This window comes from Peromyscus leucopus, chromosome 22 (genome assembly GCF_004664715.2).
Source record: "Peromyscus leucopus breed LL Stock chromosome 22, UCI_PerLeu_2.1, whole genome shotgun sequence".
NCBI lineage: Eukaryota > Metazoa > Chordata > Mammalia > Rodentia > Cricetidae > Peromyscus > Peromyscus leucopus.
In genome coordinates, this window is record NC_051081.1 from 19,046,882 (window position 1) to 19,071,368 (window position 24,487).

Genomic DNA, 24,487 nt, shown 5'->3' on the forward strand with positions numbered 1-24,487 from the left:
GAAAATTAGAATCTGTGGAGTACTCAGCTTTAAGTGGGGGCATCTCTATCACATATGCCCTGCCTCCTTCTCCCCACCCGAAGACTCAGGGATCATTGTGGAAGATGGAGATGGAAATACTGTAAGACCCAGAGGGAGGAGATGTCTACTGTGAAACAGTATTTGTCAGATGTGACGTCACAGTTGCACACATGAACTCGCAGAGGCTGGGACTACACAAGGAAGACTTGTACAAGATCAAGCCAGGCAAAATCCCAGCTCGGAAGAGGGAGAGGCTCATGAAATCCCATGCCTACTTGGGAAACTATTGGAGTTGATGGCAATTTGGAAAAGAGGAGTCCGTTTTCTTCAGGGACTCAGGCCTCAAGAGGCTACCTGTGTTCTCATACACTGCCCCACATCCGTGCACATAGGGCTAGCACTAAATAAACTCAGAGGGTATACATATATTTTTTTTAAATAGAGAAAGACAAAAACAAAAAGTTGGGAGGGAAAAGTAATAGGGGGATCCAGGAGGAATGGAATGGGAGGTGGATTTGAACCAAACATATTGATATTAATGAATTTTAAAATATTAATAAAATATTTTTTAAAAATAATCCTTTTCTTAGGCTGGCAATATAGCCCAGTGGGTAAAAGTGCTTGCTTTGTCTTGTGAGCATGGTAACAGGAGTTTGACCCCTGAGACCTATGGTGGAAGGAGAAAATCAACTCCTAAAAGTTGTCCTCTGACCTCTACATGGGCGCACACGCACGCACGCACGCACGCACACCCCACAACAATAAATAAATAAAATAATTCTTTTCTAGGTGATTGAGAGATCGCTCAGGGGTTGAGGATGCTTACTATTCTTCCAGGGGACCTGGATTCAGTTCCAAGGCTCCACATGGTGGATCACAACACCTATAATTTCAGTGCCAGGGGATCCAGCACCCTCTTCTGACCTCTATGATTTGCATGCATGTTGTTCATATATGTACACTCAGGCATACACACACATAAAACGAAAGACATATTTGCTAATCCTTTCATCCACAGAGATGCCTCTATCTTGGACAGTGAGACTCAGACCAAAGACTCAGGCCGCCACTGGTCTGACGATCTCTGTCCATCTCCATCTTGTCTTCCCTGGGCTCCCACCCAGACTTTTATCTTCTTCAAGATGCTGCTCTTTGGGGTTTTTCCATTCCCCCAAACCTAACAATGGAATGGCTTCAGAAGGGAATTGTTGCTAACAGACTTCGTGGCGAGTCCATCTGTGCAGGGCTGCACGTCTAGTGCTCCTGGAAGACATCACCCCTCAGTCACGGTGCCTTCCGCCCCACCCAGCCTTCCCTCACAACGCTCCTCAAGGTCACCTTCTAGGTGGCCATTCGTATCAAAAACAATTCTGAATGACACCTAATTACCAGTAGTCCTGCTTCAGGATGACAAAGCAGGACAGGTCACTCAACTCACACACTTCTTGATCCCAGGAGACCTGGGTAAATGCCTCTAGAGTTTCCAGGTTAGGACGAAGGTCCCTGTCCTTCCTGTTAGTCCTAGATGCGATCTAGCCCAAATCCTTTCCCCTCCAGAGGCTGGCTTATCAGTCCCATGCCCACACACATCACAAAGAGAACAATTAAGGACTGCCAAGTACTAGCTTGTGGGAAGACTGAAACGGATAGAGGACTCACTTAGGAGAACTGGTCTGGCATGAGGAGGGGGATATGAAAAGAGGCATCTAAATGACCACTCAACTCATGCCATCCAGGCCTAGGTAGGAATAAACATGAAGCTAAGAACAAGGGAGTCAGGATCTCATCCAGCCTTGCTTGTAATTAGTGATGGATGAAAGATGCTTCCCCTCAGATCGCTCATCCTGAAATGAGCTAGCTCCACAGCTCCCAGCCCTAAAATTACACTTTTCTATCTAACACAAAAGCAACCTTGGCAGCCCTGAGGACCTCTTCATCTTGGTGGGCTAGGTACATCTACAGTCCTTACGGCTCCCCACCACACACACACACACACACACACACACACACTGTGAGATCTCCCCCAACAGAGATACACAATGTGAGGGTTCCTCCCAACTAAGACTACACAGAGATACACAGAGATACACACACACACACACACACACACACACACACACACACACACACACACACACACACACACACCGTGGGAGCTCCCAGCCAGCATCTCCCTGGCAGCTGGCTCAGGGAGGGAGGGAGAGCTGCCTGCATTTGGAGACTTCACCTTCTCCAGACGGTAAGCAAACAGGAAGCCAGGGAGGAGTGATAATTGCTAAATTGACACTCTGACAGCACCTGTTGAGTTTCCTCTAATGATGTGAAAAGTCGGACACCCAGGGAATAACAGTTCCTTACGGTTGTTAGTGTTGGTTGTGATGTTCCATCAGAGATGACAGGAACAGGATCCCCCTAATGATTTGTAACTGTTCTGTTTCTCTGGCCTCCAAGCTTACAAATATCAGCAAACCAGGTACATAAGCTATGCCTGCCATGTGCCCTTCCCTGGCACTGGTCAAAGACACAATGAATGTGATAGCAGAGAAAGAACTGGAGACCCACTCCTTACTAGCCAGATATCTATCGTGTTTACTTGGGGTACCAGGGTAGTTTCTTGGCCACTGAGCAGCAGTAAGAAGTCCATCATAAGATCAGAGAGGGAGCAAGCGTGATTGGCTGGCCTGACTAGGAGCATCCTGAGTGAGGAGACCTGAGATCAGCCTTGTAAGATGTGTGGCTTCTAAGAACAAGCCAACTGCCCTGAGCAAGGGAGCATGTCTTCCATGTCCACAGCCAAGCTGCAGCAGGAAGTGAAAGTGAAGGTGAGCTTGGGCTGACAATGGAGGAGAACAGTGCTGTTCTTTAGGTTCTTGCTCATAAGATCTCTCAAATACATGATCTCACTGAGCTGGGGCAGGAGCCACAGAGCCAAACTCTCCTAGGGATTCTCTTTCAAGGATGTGCATATGGCTTTGCAGGCTGGCATAAGTGTCCCAGTCTCACCTCCATGGAACCCAAAATGCTTGCATCTCAAGCTAGCCCTGAAGTTCAAGTCAATAAGCATCTTCTCATTAGAGCAGAGTTCAGGTGCACGGACAGAGACCCACCAGATGGCTGTGAAACCTTAGGCAAGCTCTCCAATGGTCCTTTCTTTCTTTGTACTTCAGCAGAGTTGTGACAGGGATCAGTAAGGTCTCGGTCTCTCTCTCTCTCTCTCTCTCTCTCTCTCTCTCTCTCTCTCTCTCTCACACACACACACACACACACACACACACACACACACACACACACACACACACCTGTTTCCCAACAGCTCTCTTTGAGCATCTTTCATTGACAGGTCCTGTGTTCCAGGACTTTCTCTTATTCTCCAGAAGTCATGGTCCCAGGAAGCAGAAAAGTCAAGAGTTGGCACAAGTAAACAACATCACTGCACATTTTGTGAGTGGGGATGAAGGAACACAGACCTTGATGAAGAAGGGCAGACGCATCTCTGATTGTGTAACTAGCTCTCACCAGACTTAAAGTTTCATAGCAGGTCTCATGTATAGCATCAGAGAACAGAAACATAATGCTACCCTGCCTTGGAATCCAGCTGGGTGATATTGGGCAAGTTACTTACCCTTGGTACATCTCTACCTTCTGTCTAAAAATTAACGATCATAATCATGTCTAATGCATAGAGTTGTGGGAAGATTAGATAAATTAGTGTTCAGAACAGTATCTAAAAAGAACAAGAACAAGATATTTTTGGCTCAGCTATTCCAAGTACTGGGCTTCTGACTTGGGTTGGTGCGCTGTGTGTGTGGGGGTTGTGGGTGTGGGTGGGTATCTTCCTTTGTTTCCACACATACAGCCTCATTCTAGAAAGAGTTCCTAGAATTGTCAATTCTCTTCTCAGTAAGGCAGGACACACAGTGGATGCTCAAAAACAGTTGATAAACGTATGTGAATGGTCTTTAAAAGGCTTTCAAATTTGTTTGCCTGAAGGAAATGAACAGATAAAGCTTTTTAAATATTCCAGTTGGGTTCTTGGTTGGCCTTCCTCTACCTCCAATTTCCATACAAATATTGTGAAGCCCAAATCCACAGAGTTGAGCCCCTCAGCCTCTATATTTCCTGGTACTTAGGAAGACTAAAAGTGAGATCTCTCTTCCTCCCTCCCTCCCTCCCTCCCTCCCTCTCTCCCTCCCTCTCCCTCTCCCTCTCCCTCTCCCTCTCCCTCTCCCTCTCCCTCTCTCTCTCTCTCTCTCTCTCTCTCTCTCTCTCCTCCACCTCTCTCTCTCCCTATCCTCCCTCTCCCTCCCCACTCTGCCTCTCTGCCTACCCCCTCTCCTGATACAAGGACAGCCATGTTCCCTTCCCCTCCCACCTACTCTAAAATCCAGCAGCTGATGGGTTTCTAGGAGCAACCTGCAGAGGCTTCCCCAGGGCTCAGTCCTATTCCTAAACTCCCCCTCCCCCAGGCAACAACATAATGTAGGAGGGGCTGGTCCTGAACAGGACATGCTTTTTCTGGCTTGCCTTGTCCCATGATGCTATGGGCTCTCACCCTAGAAGGCTTTTAGAATAGCCAACAGCCGTGTTTAGTCGCTGATATCAGGCTAGGGTGGGGGTGCTCCTCTAACACCCCACTAGCTCTTGGCTCTGGCGTATCAAACTGTTTGCTCCAAGAGCGGCTGCACTTACACAGAGCACTCCCCGGAGTCTGGCATGGAGCCACTAGACAGGACAGTGACCGAGGTGCTGCAGGACAGGGGACACAGAAGGATCAGCCACTGGCAGACTGGGCAGCTAGACACCACATACAGAAAGGGGAGAAACCCTGTGTTACAAAAAAGTACACGTGAGGCTCGGTCCAATGCTGGCCAAAGACAAGGATGTCTAAATCCCGGCTTTGCCCATAAAACAAGTCTCTAGAATCTTGGCCGGTTCAGACAGGCTATTTCACTGGACCCTCCACCTAAAAATATATTTTATAAAATTAACTAAATTTACAGTGTACACAATACTTGGGTAGGATAAACTCTGTTATTAAAACATTTCAGGAACAATTTACTAAACATTTGTTTCATTGACCTAAATAGACCATAAGCCACAACAAGGGAGCCAGCCCTCCTTATGGCCCTAAGTACACTTGCTGACCACTTCCAACTCATCAATAAATATTAGCAGCCAATTACAGCTGGGGACCAGGGAGGGATTAAAGTTCAAAGCATGCTAAGACTGCTGCTCTCTTAAGCCATACACGATGAGCAGGACCAAAGGGACGCGAGCTGCCCCTCTCCACCATCTGTGACAATACCAGCGGGAAAAGCATGTCATAGGCTCCCTTCTAATGGGGACCCACGCCCAAGGGGAGCTCACACTGTCCACATGGCAAAATTCCAGCAGGAAATAGACACAGGAAACTCAGCTTCAGCTGTATTTAGGGACAATGCCAGGTCCTGTAATGCTAAGCAGAAACCAAAGCATGTATCCAACATTTGTATCCCAGGACTCAATTTCCATGTATGATTTTGCAGTGCAATATGGCCAACGTTAAATGAGAAGAGCATCTTATTCAATTCAAACCCTGGGCGTATAGACCAAATCTTGCTGTCTTGTGTCTACACACTCACACATCTCTTGAGGGGTCATGCTGTTTATCAAAAATGGTTCCTCCAAGATCACCACTGTCTAGACCATTTTAAACTTTGAATTTCTTTTGAAATCATCTTGGAACACTGTTGGGAATTCTAACACCACCTCTCAAGACATATTTTATTGAACTTAGATGTTCAAAATAAGCATGTATGTGCACAGCTACAACTTCTAATATCACTGGAACCATTGTCCATCTGGTCCCGATCTAGGTTCCTCACAGATGATGTCACATGCAAGGCTTCCTCAGTCAACAGTTGACGAGACAACAGCATCAGCCTCTATCCAAATAGAGATATACTCTCCAACCTGTGATTAAAACTGTTGTGTAATAGGCAAGATTATCCTAGGAAAAAAAAATCTGCTAGAGTTCAGAGGACAGAACCCAGACCAACCCAACCCTAGAAAACTTACGGCATGCTCTAGTATCTACGGTGTACATGCATCTAGCTCTATGTCCATTGATATCTGGATTCCATGGAGGAAACAAAGGGAGGCCTGTGTGCATCAACCCTTTCTGCTTCTAAAGATCTGTCAAGTCCCTGGCTGTGAATGGGGGGGTTGAGTGGAGCATTCTGAAATAATTTGAATTCCCTGGAGGGTTTGGGCCATTTGCTTTTCGAATTGTGCCATAATACATTTTAATTTGTTTGTTGTGGTGAGGATTATGTCAGAAGACAAAGCCTCGCCCTCGGTGGGAGGCAAGCGGCCACAGGCCTTGTAATGGTCCACTCTGTTGAGACTCGCAAAACATACTCACGTTAATTACAGTTGGTTCACCCAACCCCATCACTGTAAGGTGGACTACTACTTCGCGTATTACTAAGAAAGAAAGAAAGAATGCTGCCATTAAGTATGCCAGGCTACCTTTGTAAGATGCGTCTGGAATTCTTAGAGGCTGGAGGTGAAAACATGGCTTAGGTTCAAGGAAAGGATATTCGCTTTTACTCTCAGCCTGGGTGCGATGTAATTAACCCTATCATCCCGGAAGGGGAAGAAGAGGTACAGGAGAGGCCCCACCCAAGGGACAACATAAGCAGCAGGCTTGGACTTGGGACTTGGGTTTCTGAAGCAGCTCTTGGCGTCGCCCTCAGACTTCACAGCCTCCCTCAGACTAAGCACCCCACCCATTGCTGCCAGCCAGGAAACATGTGGACAGAGAGCTGTCCTCCCTCAGACTTTCCTTCCTTTTCCAGGAAACCTCACACCCTGTCTCGTGCCTCTCAGGCTGCAGAAACTGCATGTTCTGCCCAGCCCTGAAACGGTAGGTTCATCTCTCTCCATGCTCCCATGCTCTCATCTGGAACTCACCCAGCTGGAAGCCTGGGAAGCATTCTCCATCCACCCCAACCCGACTCCTCCTAGCCCCACCCTACCCCTGCACTCCCACAGACCCGGCACGCCTCCATCATGGAGTGTCTATGGGGCCGGGGTGTCGGGGAGTAGAGTTCAGACCCTTCTGCCTAGACTCTGGAGCAGCTATCCAATTGTTTCTCTTTCTGTAGTTTTTTTTTTTTTTTTTTTTTTTTTTTTTCCCAAATCCATCTCTGAGATCATCTTCACACCTAATCTCCAATGAAACACTGAAAGTGGCCATTGTAAAATAATCCAAATTGTCCTAGCTACTCTTTGGCTTCAGGCTTTTTCCATCATTGCCTAGGCCTTCTAAAGCCTTGCATGCCAGGACCCCATTCTCCATAAAACTGTAGGCAGCTCATGAATTCCAAAACACCAGTGTTAGAATCAGGGCTCAGCTGCTACTCACTCAGTTTGATTTTACTCATGCCATTCCATCAGCCTGGGATGACACTCCAAAGCTAACGTTTACCCAGCTTCTAAAACTGGCTTAGATATCTTTCTTTAAAAAAAATTATTTATATTTATTGTATGTGTATTGTGAGTGTTTACATGTCTGTATGTGTGCTACCTGTATGCCTGGGCCCAAGACAGCTAGAAGACGGCATCAGATGCCCTGGAACTGGAGTTTTCAGTAGTTGTTGGTTGGTCCATGTGGGTATGGGAACGAAATCCTTGTCCTCTGCAAGCAACAAAAGTGCTCTTGCTCACTGAACCATCTCTCCAGCCCCTACAAAACCTTTTCTGAGCTATAGATCATGACATTTGTTTTGTTATTTAACATGTGCGTGCATGTCTGTCTGTGCGTGTATTGTGTATGTGTGTGCTCATGTTCATGTGTGAATGCGTGTGGGTATGCATGCATGTGGGGGCCACAGGTTAATTTCTGGTCTCGTCCTCAGAAATATCATCTATCTCATCTGAGACAAGGTCTCTTATTAGCCTGGGGGTTACCAACTGGACTAGACTGGTTGGCCTCTATCTCCAGGGATCCCCCATCTTCACCCTGATCCCAGCTTCTGGGGTTATAAGCATGTGCTACTCTGCCCAGCTTTTTACATGTGGATGCTGGAGCTCCAACTGAAGCCCTTGTGCTTGCAAAGCAAGTGCTTTGCCTCCCCAGCCCCCCCACCTCAGTTTTGACTGCCTTAAGCGCTAACATACCACAATGATCTCTTCTTTCTGCACATGGTGAATTCTGCCTGTGTGTGTTGAGGGTGGGTGGTGGCTGCAGCTGTCCCTCATTCCCACCTGGAAATGCCTGGCAGAGTGTCGGTGCAGGGGAGCCAGTCAATGCAGACTGGCAGAAGGGAGAAAAAAGCCAGTTTTAATGCTAGTTCAATCGTGAGTCCCTCCCCACAGCTTAAATGTTAAGGCTTCCTTGTGCTCCTCTGACTTGAGCCCCGAGGATGAAATTCCCCACAGGGCTTCCATCAGGACTTGACTACTACCCACCAGCCAGAGTGTGACTCCTTCCTGTTCTCTCTGTCCTTACTTCTGAGGAATGAAGACTGCCCTGGAACCCCAGTCCAGGCGTGGCTCTTACTGCCTGAGCTCCATCCAATACCCAATGCCTATTAAAACCTGCCTCAGTACCTGCCAGGTGCTACGGGTCTGGCTGAGCTCCAGCCATTCCGGCCTGGCCTGGGACCACCATCAATAATAAAGTAACCTGAGCTCTCTGGAGTCAGAGCCTTGACTTTGGGGATTTTAGGAAGTGCTTTCTTTCTCTGCCTGGGCACCAAGAGTTGGGCTGCAATTACTGGACCCTTAGAGTTTACATCCCTCTTGTTCTGTTCCTTCTTGTCTCTCGGAAACACCCAGCGCACCTCTCTGACTCTACTTTATCACACTGTCCTGTTCCAAGCAGCCTGATGCTCCCATAACCACCCTGCCTCATCCCACCCCACCCCAGCAACCACATTTTCACCTATTCTGTGCTGGGCAGCCTGGGTGACTATAGGAAAATACTACTCATCTTGGCCACCTTGAAGGCTATCACCTTATCACATAGCCTGCTCTTCTTATGTTTCCCTGCCTGGTGACCAAGAAGCATGGACACACAAGACTTACAATAGCCTTACAGGGCTGCAGCCTGCTGGTAACAGACCCAGTTTATTAATTTATGTGCATATGTGTGTGCATGTGTATACGCATATGTGTGCATGCATGTGTTCATGTGTAGGTGCCTGCAGAGACCAGAGGAGGTAGATCCCTCTGGAGTTAAGGTTACACACAGTGTGAACTACCTAATACAGGTGCTGGGAAGCACACTTGGGTCCTCCGGAAGAACTCTTAACCACTGAACCATCCCGCTAGTCCTAATAATATACTTAATATAATTTGAATATACCTATATTTCATAAGGTGATTCTTTAGATTACTGATAAATGAATGTAAGTTGAATCATGACAGAGCCCAGAAAAGAAAAAATGTAGGGCACAGTGTGGTGGTACATTACTGTATTCCCATCACTTAGGAGGTACAGAAGGACAGTCATGAGTTCAAGGCTACCCTGGGCTATATAGTGAGACCTTGTCTCAAAAACAAAAACCAACCAACAAACCAGAATTGAAAATTAAGAGAGAGAAAAATCGATAATGAATGAAAATGCTTACATTTTTAAAGAACTGAAAAAAAATATATGAGGGGTGTGATATAGATGTAGAGAGCATGCCTAACACCCAGTGTGTTCCATGCATTGCGTTCCCATCCCCAGAGCTCACACTTGCTCCCTCCCCCCCCACACACACACACGCACAAACATACATGAAAGAAGGAAGCCTTCTACTGAGCTTGACTTACACATAACTTGAAACAATCTTACAAATTCTTGACTTAAGAAACTCAAGACTCAAGTACGGATTAAAACAATAAAAACTAGCCAAAAAAAATCTATTCCCATCAAATGTGCAACTAGAATTTAATATTTTGCTAGCTTCCAACCACCAAAGCCCCAGTTTTACACATTTTTATTGTATCCTTGTAAAGGTGGAGCTGTCGAGCAAGGAGGCTCACACACGTTTGAACAGCCTGCTTCTTTGACGTAGAACCTTTCGGTATCTGGACCTACAGTACAAGGATCTTCACGACGCTACAAGTGCAGAGGGCATGGGTGGGAGGCGAAGCAGAAGGCAGTGCTAAGTTTCTCGGTTCAAATCACAGCTCTGCTACTTATGAAGCAGATGACAATTTAGGGGAGCCTCAGTTGTCACATCTATAAAATGGACATAGCAAAATCTAGCTCATATTATATGGTCTATACGTGTAAATTCCCCTTTTAAGAAAATTTTCTACAGTTACTTTTTACTGTTACCATCTGCTTTCTGTAACCTCACCCAGCCTGACCTCACTGGACCCCACTGTGTGCTTCAGGGGCACGGGTGACCTCACTCTTTGAAATCAGCACTGGAGAAGGCACACTCAGTAAGTCTGCCCTCCCTACTGAGGAGTCCAAGCACCTCCTCTCCCATCCATCACATTATGCATCCTGCAAAGTCCTCTCAGGAGTGCTGGATAAAATGTAGACCAGAATGAGCCTCTGTCCCCTGCAAGCCAAGAGACTCAGTGAGGCCAGCCCTAGCCATTCGCCTTCTCCCTGCAGCGAACATCCAGCTAATGCCATAACTGTGACAGACCTGGTAAAGCTCCCAGAAGAGCGCGTGGATGCAGAAAGCACCAGAGGTTCCCCCCCACACACCGTGGAACCTTTGTGAGAAGAAAGGGGCTTCGGCCAAACCAGAGTTCTGAAGTGCCACCCCATCCCTGAAAGGATGCACACCGCAGTCGGCCACTCCAAACCGCTGCCTTCCAGTGGGTGAGGCCTTCTAGCCCTGCCTAAAGGCTCAGTGGCTTGGTGTCTCCTTCCAAAGGTTCCGTGAGCTCTGCAAGTTTGCAGAAAGTGGACACTGAGGGCAACCATGACCTTAGCCTGGTGCCTAGGAGACGGCAGTGGCCTGTAAAACATGGCTTCTGAGCCAGGAGAGGGAGCGGGTAGGCTACACACCTTTATACTGGGGCTTCTGGTGTGCTCTGGACGGCTTAGGCAAGCCAGGATTTGTGGCCACTTCGGAGTTGGGGAACAAAGTAAGGCACTAGAGGTTTGTGGCGCCTCCCCCAAGCCCTGGGCTGCGTGTGGAATAGGACTAAGGTGACCTGAGTGCCCCAGTCACTACTCACCTGGACAGTGAAGATAATGACACCTACCTGCTCGACCTCTTTCACAGAAGTGGCCACTGGCCATCTATAAAGATATTAGACACCCCCGGCAAGTACTGTTCTCTCCCTCCTGGCAAGGCTACCTCATTTAAGCTGAGGTTGATGCTCCTGAGTAAGTACTCTCTTGCCATCTTTAGCTGTAGAATTAAAGAACCCTTATGGCCTCTGAAACCTCTTCAGGCTCCATCATCCTTGACCAAGGCCCTGAGGGAAATGCTTGTTCATAAACAGCCATGGCTCCCCCTCCCTTAGTGACTGCAAAGAACCACTGACCACTTTCCTCAGGACTTTGCCTGTGTGCACTCATTTCATCCTCTCAGCTACCTGAGGAGGCGGGGTTATCCGCTAACCCATTTTATAGATGGTGAAGCTGAGGCCAGAGGAGGTTAAGCTAATTTACCTGGAACTGCATTGCCTGAGTTAAGAGGAGACAGTGCCCTGTCAACAACTTCAAGTTTGATGATCATTTCAGTTTGGTAACAGTAATAAAATAAGATGAGACTGGATAGTAGCTACTGGTCACACATGTACCACTTGCTCTGTACTAAGGTTCACTGGCATAACGAAGATCATCAACATGCTTGGTGGTCATTACATCTCAAAAAAGTAGAAACAACCATTATCCTCTGGTTAGCCACCGGAAACCGAGGCATAGAGAGATCGAGGCTGTGTGGTCTACTAATTTCTCCGCTCGAGAGATGACTGATAAGTTTTTTGCACCCTGACAGGCCTCTCCGCCAACGCAGCAATCCAAATCAGACCAAATCAGGAAAAGGTCCAGTTTAATGGGTAAAGCATTCCTGGGTGATTCCCTGGCCCCACAGAGAAAGAAGGGGATGAGAGGCCGGAAGAACCACGTGTCTGTTTTCCGGGATGCTGCTTATATACCCTGTGGGAGTGGTCTTGAGCCTCTCTGGGGGAGGAGCTGTGTTTGGCGGGCTTTGAAGAGGTGGGTTTGGGGAAACAGATGGGGGAGGGAGGGGAGTTGAGGTGAATTTTCCACCAGAACATTCCAGACTCTTTGGGTATAGGGATGCCAGGGTGCCAGGGGTGAGGTGGAGCTCCCACCCAAACAATGACCCCTGCCATTTTGTTCGTCTACAGGAGGACAAGAAGTCAGAAGCTGGCACTGGCTGGGGACCCAGAGAAAACATCAAGGAAATAACTAGAATCCAGCAAGTAGAGCAGGGTAGGGCGCTGTACGTGGAAGGCACAGCACAGGCAAAGAGAGACGACTAATGGCTGTTGTCAGAGAGATGTAAGCAGGTCTCGAGTGAGACGGGTCAGGGTGAGCAGTGTTTGCTTTTCCATTATTTTCAATTGCTCCATATGCTTGGGGTTGTAAACGCACAGACAGATGTTCAGCATCCTTTTTGGTACTGCTTAGCTCCACTCTGCTCTCAGCCACCTGGGAAAGAACCAGCAGAGAGTCGGAAGAGCAGGGACAGAGGCCCCTAAGGAAGGACACAGGACCAGGCAGACACGGTGTGCGTTATAAAGTAGCTGACGATGTAACATCTGGGCCAGGGAGAGACGCCAAGAAGGGCGTGCAGCAAGCAGGGTGCAGAGCAAACGGTTCACATGCTTCAGATTTGAGGGTGAGCATCGGACAGATGTGGAGGAGGAGGAGAGGAAGGTGGAGGGGAAGAGTGGTGTCGACCGGAGCATGAGCCGAGATGCTGCAAGAGCAGAGACTCCAAGGGGGAAGATGTGCTCCCTGGCAACGGACACCGTAGCTAAGGAGGACCAGAGCCCACTCGACAGGACCCAGTCCGCTCACGAGCTGAGGTCTCAGGAATTCCCGGTGGAGGATCTTGAAAACAGGACAAAGTGCCGGCCTCACCTCCTCAGGAAGATACAGACAGGCTCTTTGACTGAGAAGCCGAGACAGTGTAACGCCAAGTAGGTAGAGGTGGGTAGAACAGAGATTAAAGGCAGGAGCTTAGAAACCATAAACCAACCACCATTCTGAGTTTTCTACTTCAAGGTTCTCTGTTGGAAAAATAGTGGAGAAGGATGAAGGAAAAGGGGGAGGGAGGGAGGGAGGGGGGAGAGAGGGAGGGAGGGGGAGAGAGAGGGAGGGAGGGGCAGGGGAAGACGGCAGTAATAGCCCTTTGTGCACAGTATGCCGTAGGTGATCAATAAATGGTGGTTCTAGTTATAGATAATATTTCAAATAATTAGACATGGGGAGGCTAGTGTTGTCACAGTCTGAAACTGGCACTGGGAGTGTGACCTGAGGAAGTTGGACCTTCAGAAGGAAAAGAACAGAGAACGATCAGAGACCATCCCCAGTCTCCCTTTAGGGACCAGGCTGTCAGGCAAGAGTCATGTTCTTCCCGGGGTTTCCAGCGACAGCGACATGCAGTTTCTTCCCCGGGTACCAGGTTCCGCAGAGAAGGGGTGCACTGGAGTAAGAGTGTGAGTGGGAAGGAGCAAGCACCTCGCTCCATCCCAGCTGGTGAGATCCTCCCTAGAAGAAACTCGGCCCAGAATGCAGTTCCTTCCGCTGGTGCTGGCACTACACTCGCCATTTCCAAACACAGAAATCACTCCCTGCATAATTCATTATTCAAAGGAAATGCCAGCCCAGAGTGCTCCACTCCATTTATTCTGGCAGAAGAGTTAATATCGTGCCGTGTGTGTGTGTGTGTGTGTGTGTGTGTGTGTGTGTGTGTGGTGTGAGTGTGTGTGTGTGTGGTTTCTGAAAGAGACCCACATGAGAAATCACTTTTTAAAACGTCGATATCTAAGAAAGCAAGCGGAGAGTTTAAAAGGGCCATAATTCATAAATCAATGATGCTATACTCTTGAGGAAGCACTTTGCATCGACTGCTCACCAATTCCATTTGCAGCAAGCTGAAACATCTGTGTCTCTCTGCGTCTCCAGCAGTGCCCTCAGCTGCCACTCACAGCCACGGGAGGCAAGCTCTCAGGAAGACCAGAATCCTGGCCTGGGGAGATGGGTTTGCCGTGGATTTGCTCTACACTCATTTCTCCCAGTGTCTAAATAACCCAGAACCAGTCCCTGAAACAGGCTCCCAAACCAATCTGCACATTCATGACTTCTAATCCCTCCTGCTCGGCAGGCATTCCAGTCAGACAGCTAACCAGTTAGCAGGAGACCTTGCCCTTGTCCTTGACAACATGGACAGGTTCCAGCTGAGCCCAGATCCTGGTTCCAAATCCATCAGCGAGGAAATGTAAACAATCATTGATGATGTTGATGGCTGCTAGCTAGCCGCATCCATCAGGGCAGAGTGCTGGGCTTTGATTGAGGTGGTGGAACCAGGAACTGGCTAACAGCCTGCCACCAGCTCGTGCAGAGGTAAAAGTGAACACATGGGAGAGGAATGAGGAAGTGGAGGCCAGAGCTCACAGCTGTCTTAGGACACCAGTCTAGAGGATGTACCAAAGCTTAGGTTGCTTGGGAATCCTCACAGCAAAAAAAAAAAAAAAAAAAAAAATGTGATCACTTGGACCCCAGGTCAGCTCTCAGGTTTCCCAAGGGTAGAGTTGGGGAGAATGCTAGGCACTTTTTTCTTCTTCCTTACTCAGCCTGTTCCCCTCCCTCTGGGATATCTAAGCAATCAGAAACCATACCCCCTGCTTTTTAATCAATGCTATGCCAGGATGAGTGTGTTTATAAAAAACATTCTCTCATTGAATTCTAAAAACAAACACGGATAAAGGAACTATTCTTACCCTTCATTTTACGAAGAAAGAAACCAAGCACAGAGCGGTTAAAAAGTGAATCACCCCAAGTTTCACAGTTGGAAAGTGGCCAAAGTGGCGCATGAACTCCAGCTTGGTACTGGAAGCCACACTCAGGCACTGTAGACCCTTTTTCTTTATTTCAGCAAAGCACCTATGTGCATGTGGCCACTTACAGATCCCAACCCCCCAAGCCCCCATGGACTCGGCTTTGGATCTCAGTGATGACAGAACAGAGATCCTTCTGGGGTCTCATCCAGTGCGGGGTCTCAAGCTCCGAGAGCGACAGCTAGCTGCCAGGGAGAGCAAGGCAGACTGACTGCATTAAGCTAGAATCTGGAAAGGGCCACTTTGAAGGAAAATGTAACCCTTTACGATTCTGGGGTCAGATAAACTCCCACGATCGAATTCAGCACGTATTAAGTCAGGCTCATTAAGTTCAGAACTCGGGATCAATCAGATGATCCCATGCCTCAAGAGGAGAAGGTGGAGGGAGGGTATGAAAAGAGAGAAATGCTGAGCCCACTGGTTGAGGGGTGCCTAAAGCTGGAAGGGAGTAACCCCACTAGAGCGGAGCCGGTACTTGCACCCCCACTAGAAGGCGGGGTTCTGTTATTGGCTTCCACTCTTGGGCAGAGGGACTTTATTACACGTTCTGGAGCACCTTGGATATTAAAAGGACACACGGGAACTGGGGGCTAAGTCAGAGGAAACAGAAGGCAAGCGACTCCCCCTACTCCTTGGGGCTCATGACTCATCAGAGGTATGGCTACAAGCCTTTTCAGAAACTGTCACCCTAGGCCTTCCCTTTATCACCAAAGTGAGAGGAGAGGCCACGTGTGGGGGTTAGAGAGACTCTGACGGGAGCTGGCTTTGGCTCCTTTGCAAAGGAGGTACTGGCCTCAGGCCTTTCCATGAGTTATGGCCTCAGATCTCTCCAGAGCTATGCCACCACATTCTCCCATTCCTCCTCCTCCTCCTCCTCCTCCTCCTCCTCCTCCTCCTCCTCCTCCTCCTCCTCCACCACCACCACCACCACCACCACCACCAGGACCATGAAATCAGGCTGCCAGCTGCTTGGCTAGAGAGGCACCCTCCTTGAAAATACCCGTGGAAGATACTGGAGCACAGTGAGCACATACATTCAAAAAAATCAATTTCCAAGAGTCTCACGTGTCTCTCAACAGTCCCACAGCAAGTCTACCCAAGATGAAAGCCAGCAGCCACCACAGAGGGTTACTTGAGGTTGTAAGCACAATGGTCAGGACCCGGGTAATCCTGGAGGGCCCTGGGCCACGATGGAGGCCCTGATAGAGTGGCCATTTCCTGCGGCTCCACTTCCCCTCATTGTATTTTGGTGGAACAAAAATGTTACAGTGAGCAGCCACTGGGTCACCTAGGACACTGGAATGGATACATCCTACAACCCTTGAAAAACCCGCTCTGTGCCCTGATAACAAGGCTAAAAATACCACAAGCCCCAGTAGTAAATTGGAGATTCCAAATCAGAGGCAGGAACGTGTGTGTGTGTGTGTGTGTGTGTGTGTGTGTGTGTGTGTGTGTGTGTGTGTGTTCTGCACATCCTGAAGACTTCCTTATGTGTCTCCCTCCCCTCCCCCACCCCACCACTGCAACCCTGAGAAATTCTGATACTGGTTTATTTCTACCACATCCCTCACTCCGCGGCCTAGTGAAGAATGCTCTCTCCTATGTAGCTCTCTTGTTAGCTGGTCCTTCTGTAAGTCCCATGAAACACCTGAGTAGGAAACCACATGACCCTATAGCTGGTGCTGAACTTGACCTCTCAGGCCCCACTATTTGGCCGACCGTGCCCGGCACTGTGCCTGGCCTAGAGTCTTCAGCGGACACACTCTGCCTTGGCTCTCTCCCTTCTCTGCCTCTCATGACGTTTTCATTCTCCTGGTCCTCTATTTCTTCTCCGAGCCCATTCCAGCAACAGCCTGGGTGCAATCACCAAGCCGTGCCCAGAGCTGCATTTGGCTTAAGCCCTTCAGCCGGGCTGTGGTCCAGGCTCATGAGCTCATGGCAGAGGCTGAGTGCTCCCCAGGAGGACCTTAATAGAAGTCCTGCTTCTCCCAGTCTGGGGCACAGCACCTCACTTTATGGCCTAGCGCGGCTGTTCCTATAGCCACCAGCAGGAAAATGTCCCCCTGAGTCTCTGCTCCATGGGCAGTTCCCAAACCTAAGGTTCTTCCGGTCAGGTGGTAACACCTGTGAAATCTAGACTCGGCAGCGGGGGGGGGGGGGGGGGGGGGGTAGGAGGATTGGGGGGGGTAGCTCCTGTTGCTCCTCCCAACTCAGTCTCCTGAGTCTGGGATTACAGTGTGAGCCATTCCACTCAGTTGGAAACCTGGACCTTAACCAAAGTCTTGTGTGACTCACTGGGCGAGTTTGAGAAAGACTAGCTTCATGGCAAACGGTAGGCTCCGGAACCAGGCTGGCCCGGGTTCGACTCCTAACTGTACTAGTTCTGTGTGATTTTACACAAGCGATAGCTTGTCACCAGTCTCCCCGTCTGTAAAACAGGACCTACTGCTGGTGGCTGCCTTGAGTTGGAGCTGGAGTTCAGGGGCTAGGTACTTGCCAAGCACGCACAAGGCCCTGGCTTCAATCCTCAGTACTAACTAGCTAGCTAACTAGGTAAATTACCATTAATTAAAAATAGTGGCTCCCCCTATAGGTCATCTGGAGGACTAAGCACCTCGAGAACACAAACAGCGTGCAGGGCCACTCACTCTACAGTGAACCCCCAGGAAGGCTATTTCCTAACACACTTGGACACCCGCCACCTCACTCCACCTCTTCCCACACAGGCTAGCCTCTTTCCCAACTGAAAGCTCGGGGCTGTCGCCTGTCCCCACATCTCAGAAATGGAGCCTGGACCGCCCCAGGTCTGCCTGTCTGATTGCAGTGAGCTAGGCAGCGTGCAGATGGAGTCTAAAGATAAAATGGCTGAAAGCAGACACCAGAAAAGGAGTGGGCAGGCCCAGAAACGGAAGTTGGGGTAGAGAATACAAACTTCACTGATGTCACAGTTTTCTTGGAACCCGGTGGCGGAGGCTGCTAAATAGCAACCGTCACTTGAACTGTCTCGTTACTGTAACTCCTCCTGGAGTCTTGGGGCACATTCTCCTGGGTGACCTCACTAGGCATAACAGGAAATGCTAGACAGCGCAGAAGGCAAAGAAGAACATGGTACATACAAAAAAAACCATCAGAACACTGCAATCAAGGCCCCTGAGACATTACCGACTCCATACAAAGATCTCAGAGTGTGTCTGGGCAAGGCACAGATACCTGGAACAAGGAGATGTCTAGCCATCCCTCAGTGACTAGGAGAGCTGGGAGACACATGTTCCTCAAGCTTGGCTGTTACCTGTCACCAGTAGCTCCCTAGAAGGTATTGGGATCACTACCACAAATGAGCAAGGGACCGGGTTCAAGGCTGCCTCCTGATCCTTTGTCTCTACCTCACTCCAGCAGGCACCATTGGCTGCCTCCCAGCTGCCCATGGCTACACGGAAGGCAGAGGTCAGAGCTTGGTTTCCTCGTGGAAGCATACATCTGCTCCATTTCCTGGGATGGACTGATTGAGCTCTAGGCTACCACAGATCTCACCACAGGTCCCCGACCTCTGACCCTGTCACTTAATGCACTGACTCTGAGGAGATCCGTCCTCATGAGTTTGGGAAACGAAACCAAGAAGAACTTCACATTAATGTCCAGACAACTTTGAGTGAGCCACCTGCGAGTTCTACAGACCTTCCTTAAAGCATTTTCCACTCTGCCAGCTTTTTTCAAACCTTGGCCAGTATATGCCCCTGGCTTACATTTCTTCCTTCTTAAACAGTGGTACACTTTGTTGTTGTTTTATGGTTTTGATATAAGGTCTCACTGGGCATCCTGGTTGGCCTAGAACCATGGACACCAGACTGACCTTGAGCTCACACAGGCCCACCTGCCCCTGCCTCTGGAGTGTTGGGATTAAAGGTGTGCATCACCGTACCTAGATAGTGTTATTTGAAAGAAAGTGCATTACTACTTAGGGAAACTAGTATTACTAGCCATAACTATTTTTGATACAATAAAAACAAAATAATATTATTCCGAGGCTGCCCGCTTTTGTTGAAAGGGGGAATGAGCAAATCTTAGAGGTTAATGGTACCTGAGCCCCAAGCTGAGCATTTCTCCCTGATGTTACCCGGAAGACTGGGAGGAAAAGGGGGAGAGAGAACTTCATCTTGGAGGCACAATCACACTCAATACAATACCCAAAACCTAAACACAGTTCTCCGAGTGTGGCAAATGCATGCACCTATGTAACCCAAACCTCAGTAAAAGTAAACACAAGGAGCAATATCATCATCCCAGGACATTCTCCAGGGTCCCTTCCTGTGTCTAGGCATGCTCTCTCCCAGTGAAGAGCAGCCGCCATTTTGAATCAGGTTTGATCTGCTCTTGAACTTCCTGTTTGGCTCACAGAATGTTTTGTTTCCTCGTTGACAAATCAAAGTTCTGGTCATGTAACACTTTGGTATTTGAAATTTAATAATGGGAAGGTATTATTTCTAAATAGCCAGGCATGGTGGCGCAGTTTTAATTCCAGCTGGAGGCTAAGGCACATGGATCTCTGTGAGTTTGAGGCCAGCCTGGTCTACATAGCAAGTTTCAGGCCACCCAGGGATTACATCTTACAGAGAGCCTATCTGTTCTACTTTTCAATGGCTGTAATAAAACACCATGACATAGGCAACTTATAAAAGAAAGCTTTAACCAGGCTCCTGGTGTCAGAGGGTTGGAGTCCAGGAGGGCAGCTGGGCAAAGGGAACAGGAAAAGCTGGGAGCTCACTCCTTGATCTATCAGCAGGAGGCAGAGAGAGAGACACACTGGGAACGCTCAAATTCTTTGGAAACCACAAATCCCATCCCTAGCGACACACCTCCTCCAACAAGGACATGCCTCTTAATCCTTCCCACACAGTTCTACCAACTGGGGAATGAATACTCCAACATACGAGCCTATGGGGGCCATTCTCATTCAATCCACTGTCTTTCCCATTGGGAAGCTGGGTTTGGATGGAAAAATCCCAACAGGATGCTCATTTACCGATTTTCTTCTCACTAAATCCCAATTAATCTGATTATCGTTTAATCTCCTCCAAAGGAAATCTGGAGTAATAGTCCTTCATAACCAGCCCAATCCTTCCTTTTTTCTTTGGTTAGTCTCTGCGTTCCTCGACAGGCCCTGGACTCCCCACAGAGATTGCTTTCTTGTCTACATCCAGGCCGCCACTTTCCCATTCTGGACCCTATCCAATGCCAGAAGCCTCGACTCCTCCAAACCAAGTTTCTGCTTTACGTTTGCACATGGACATCTTGCTTTGTGCCCATTCTTTCTTTTACTACAAGTACACCTTATCTCCTTGTCAAATAGAGCCTTGGGTCCTTGAGGGCAAGCAAAACATTATCCTGATATGGAGGACAAGATATTGAAAATGAAAACTGCTTCCTGATTGGATCCTCACACAGTTCAAAGTCCAAAAAGCAAGATAGAAATGAATACAGTAGCAGCAGTAACTTCCATGATTGTTTTGCTTGGTTTTGGTTTTTTTTTGTTGTTGTTGTTGTTTTGTGTTTGTTTTTGTTTTTTTTTTAAGGTTACACTCTGTGGCCCAAGCTAGTCTGAAACTCACTTTCTAGCCCAAACTGGTCTCAATATCATAGTGATCCTCCTGCCTCTGCCTCCTGAGTGCTGAGTCAATATGCCCAGCTACAGGCTGACATTTCATTTGCAGAACCATGCTCTTTCTGCAACTCTGCTCTCAGATTCCTAGGCCCATTGGTAGCAATTGAGCCCTGGCGAGTCTGGAGTAGGACTCAAAAGCTTGTGCATCCCCTACTCCTGAAAAACACTAATGCTTGTAGCTCATCGCCCACACCAAGGGAAATGCATGACGAGAACATTTTTAAAAAGTGGGATATTGAGCATATTCACGTCCAAAAGACTAAGATGAAAACCATGACCCTGGCTGGCATGCAGCCTGAATTGCATTCTAGTTTATTGCACTTCCACCGCCGGAGGTAGCGTTAAACAGTAAGAAAACCACCTCCCTGCAATCAGCGGGGAACAGTGTAGTTTAAAAGTAGAGAGCGACGCCGATTCTGCGTGAGGTCGTAATCAAGGTAGAGCAAAGAAAGCCACGGTTACTGACCTAGGTAGGCCTGGTTCTGTTTTCCCAATAGTACTACCCAGCAGTGCTCTCTGTTCCTAGAAGTAGAATCAGCAGTAAAGGAATATGCTGAAGCCTTGGGAGGGAGGGTGTATGTGAATGCATGCACATGTATGTGAGTGTGTGTGAGTGTGTGTGTGTGTGTGAATATATATGTATGTGTTTATGTGTGTGAGTATGTGTATGTGGGTGTGGGTGTGAATATGTGTGTGTGTGTGTGTGGACACAGCGTCACAAGAACACGGCTGTTCTTGAAATTTTACATTAAAAGACTAACCATGGGGTAGCAGCTCCGGACTATGCCTCCGAGGGAACTGGCATTCTTACCACAGCTAATGAAAACCTCAAGCATTTGTCCTTTGCCACCAGGGAACAAAGGGGGTTTTGAGATGGCTGTGGGTAAAGGAGGTGGAAGTCATTCCAGCACTCAGAGCTTCCACTGAAAACAAACAAACAGCCCCAGCCTGACTGGGGTGGGTGGGTGGGGGAACCAGGGCCGCCAAGCACCGGCCTTCGAGAGCATGCTGCCCAACGGACCAGCAACACGGCTATTTATATTTGTAATCCGATTTGGATGGGGAAGGCGTATGAGAATAAATTGATTATCTTGAAACCGTAAGAGCGAAATTCGCCAAGACAAAAAGTAATGACATAATAAAGAGGAAGTACCTGCACAGGTCATCTGAGGGGATGTTTCTCATGAACCGTTGGGCACCCACTCTGCTTTCTTGACTCAGACAGGAGGAAACTATGGCTGGTTGAAGGCTTGCCAGAAATCAAATGCCAGCTGAGGTTTGCAGAGTTTCTTCCCCTTTGCTAGGTGCACAAGTATATGTGTGCATGCACATACACACATATGTACATATGCATGTATGTATAACATAATGGGCCGAAAACACACTCAAAGGATTCTACGACAGAGAGCTGATTATCTCAAAGCCGTTTATAGCTTCTGAAAAAGAAAAATCAATACTTCATGAAAAACAACCATCTTTCTCTACTCTATGGGTCAAACAAAAGCATGCATTATCCTGCAAACACTGGCCTTCTATCCTAAATCTCACTCATCCCCTCTTCCATGGAGACCAGATTCAACACTGTCTTCCCACAAACACAATGACCACCATTGATTAAACATGCCATGCATGCCACAGGCTAGAGCTGCACCATTGAGAATAACCAAGCGGGTTCTGGGTAGGGCTGTCAGCCAATCTACAAGATAAAGAACCAGAGGCCCAGGGTTCCCAGCATCACACTGTGATCTCAGGTTGGGATCTGAACGCAAGTCCGTCTAGCATTTGTTTCATTATATTTCACTGCCTCTAAGAAAGGCCTTAAGTACAGTCTCCAAGATCAATGTTGCTGCCAGGAAGTGGCCAGCTAAGCCTGTGACTTCTGGATGGGCTAGTGTCAGGGGATGTAGCTGAGAGGATAAGAGGAGGCCGGGTGAAGCTGAGTCAAGACATTATCCCTCCCACAGCTCAGTTCAAAAGACTACAAGAAGGCAAATTTAAGGGACGAGTTACCTGCCACCTCACTGGCTGCCTATATGAAGATACCCACTCTGTTGTGTCCTTCTCTCTGTGGGGTCCTTGCATAGAAATGTAAGAACAGATATGACCAATGACTGGGGTCCAGCCTCACTTCCATTCACTGCTGATTCAGAGAAAGGATATCATCCATCTAGGTCTTAGAACATTGTCTTTAAGCAGGGGGATTTTACGGGGTGTTAAAAACGTGTGATCCTTTCCAACAATGAGATTGACAATTCTAAAAAAAATACACCTGGCCCTGTGGTATTCCAGCCTCCAATGAGCTCAGGAAAATGATGAGGAAGAACCATGTTTAATATTCCCAAAAGTCCAAAGAAAATCACATGTTCACCTGAGCTGGGATGTTGGAGAAGATCCAGTCCTAATTGTTTTATTATCATGTCAGTGCTGAAGTTATGTATGGGCTAGTGGTGAGCAGCCCTAGGCATGAGTGTTGGATCAATAGAAAACAGCAAGCACATTATTTCCATTTTAAGGTGGAAGGAGGCTAATCAAAGACACAGAAAAACTCAGTATTATCTCTCAGGGAAAACATGGCTGGAGCTGGGCTCCCAGATCTCCATGGGATGCTGGATGCCAGGTCAGAGATTTGATTTTTAAATTAAGTCATCTTCCACTGGAGCTGGGATGAAAGGTTGTCGCGTGCTCTGGCCATTCCTGTAAACTGACCTGAGACAGCTAAGTTGTCCTCAGGGGCCTAGCAGTGTCCATAGCTGAACGGGCTTAGAAGTAGGAAGAACAGCTTCCTGGTGATACCTTTCCTGACTGCCCTGTCCTGCTGACTCAAGGAGCCCCAGCCTTTCGGTTAAGACTCAAGACCGACTGGCACAAATCCTGACACTAACTACTGCTGTATAAGACACACAGGGACAGAGACATAGGTTCAGAGACACCATGAGGATGTAATCAGCAAAATGAAAAATGTGGGCATCCTTACCAGTGACTAGCTTCTTCAACAGAAGGAAAAGAAAGTAGAAACTGAAGGAATGGGAAGAAGTAGAACGGATGGGTAAAATGAGACTTAGAGAGCACAATCCAATGTAACACAAAGAATCATCATTAAAGCACATTAGATGTTGAGAGTTATTAAGACAATTGGGAAAGTTTGAACACATATTAAAGATTGAAGATACAAAGGAAATCATGCCTTATAAAGTATGATGATGCCATAACAGCTTTATGTAATTTTTTTGGACATGTCCTTATCTTTTGAGGTAGATCCAGATATATTTACAGAAGCAATGTGGGCTGCTTAGAACTTCACTTAAAATAATCCATTTGGGAGAATCAATGGCAAGAAATAAACATAAAGTAATATCACGCACGTATTGAAAAGTGCTGAAGCTTGAGGAAATGGATTTATTATACTTTTATGTTTGTATATTTTCAAAATGTTTCACAGTAAGCCAGGCATGGTGGTGCATGCCTGTGGTGGTATTGTGTTCCACAATATATTGTGCACTCTAATAAACTTATCTGGGGTCAGAGAACAGAACAGCCACTAGACAGACATAGAGGCCAGAAAATGGTAGCACACACACCTTTAATCCTAGCCTTCTGGAGGCAGAATCCATCCAGATCTCTGCGAGTTCAAAGCCACACTGGAAACATCCAGGCATGGTGACACACGCCTTTAATCCCAGGAAGTGATGGCAGGAAGCAGAAAGGTATATAAGGCATGAAAACCAGGAACTAGAGTCTGTTAAACCTTTAGGCTTTGGAGCAGCAGTT

At 47.8% G+C, this 24,487-nt stretch overlaps 1 protein-coding gene across 2 annotated transcripts in view; it reads right to left on the reverse strand.

The window, feature by feature from the left end:
* The window catches only part of Prkce (protein kinase C epsilon), a 500,560-nt gene that overhangs the window by 349,158 nt on the left and 126,915 nt on the right, over nucleotides 1–24,487 (reverse strand). The window lies entirely within an intron of this gene.